General features: G+C 72.4%; 1 protein-coding gene across 1 annotated transcript in view; it reads left to right on the top strand.

The window, feature by feature from the left end:
• The window catches only part of SIPA1 (signal-induced proliferation-associated 1), a 9,721-nt gene that overhangs the window by 5,958 nt on the left and 3,560 nt on the right, over positions 1-203 (top strand). The window lies entirely within an intron of this gene.

The raw sequence follows: 203 nt of genomic DNA, 5'->3' as shown, positions 1-203 counted from the left end.
CGCCGCCTCTCCTGCGCAAGGGAGAGTCAGAGTGGCCGGGGCACACCCAGTCCCGGAGCCTGGCAGAGCTGTAACTGCGGGTCCCCAAGCCCTCTTCCGCGGGGTGGTTGCTAATGCCCTTCCCGGGGGGTGGGGGTGGGAAAGGGTCCGTGTGACCTGGGACGTCCCGGGGTGGCGCTGGGGCCGCGCGCAGCGCCGCTCAC

Source organism: Bison bison, unplaced genomic scaffold (assembly GCF_000754665.1).
Source record: "Bison bison bison isolate TAMUID 2011002044 unplaced genomic scaffold, Bison_UMD1.0 scf7180017864080, whole genome shotgun sequence".
Taxonomy (NCBI): Eukaryota; Metazoa; Chordata; class Mammalia; order Artiodactyla; family Bovidae; genus Bison; species Bison bison.
The sequence above is the reverse complement of the archived record's forward strand: the minus strand, read 5'-3'. Positions and strand labels throughout refer to the sequence as shown.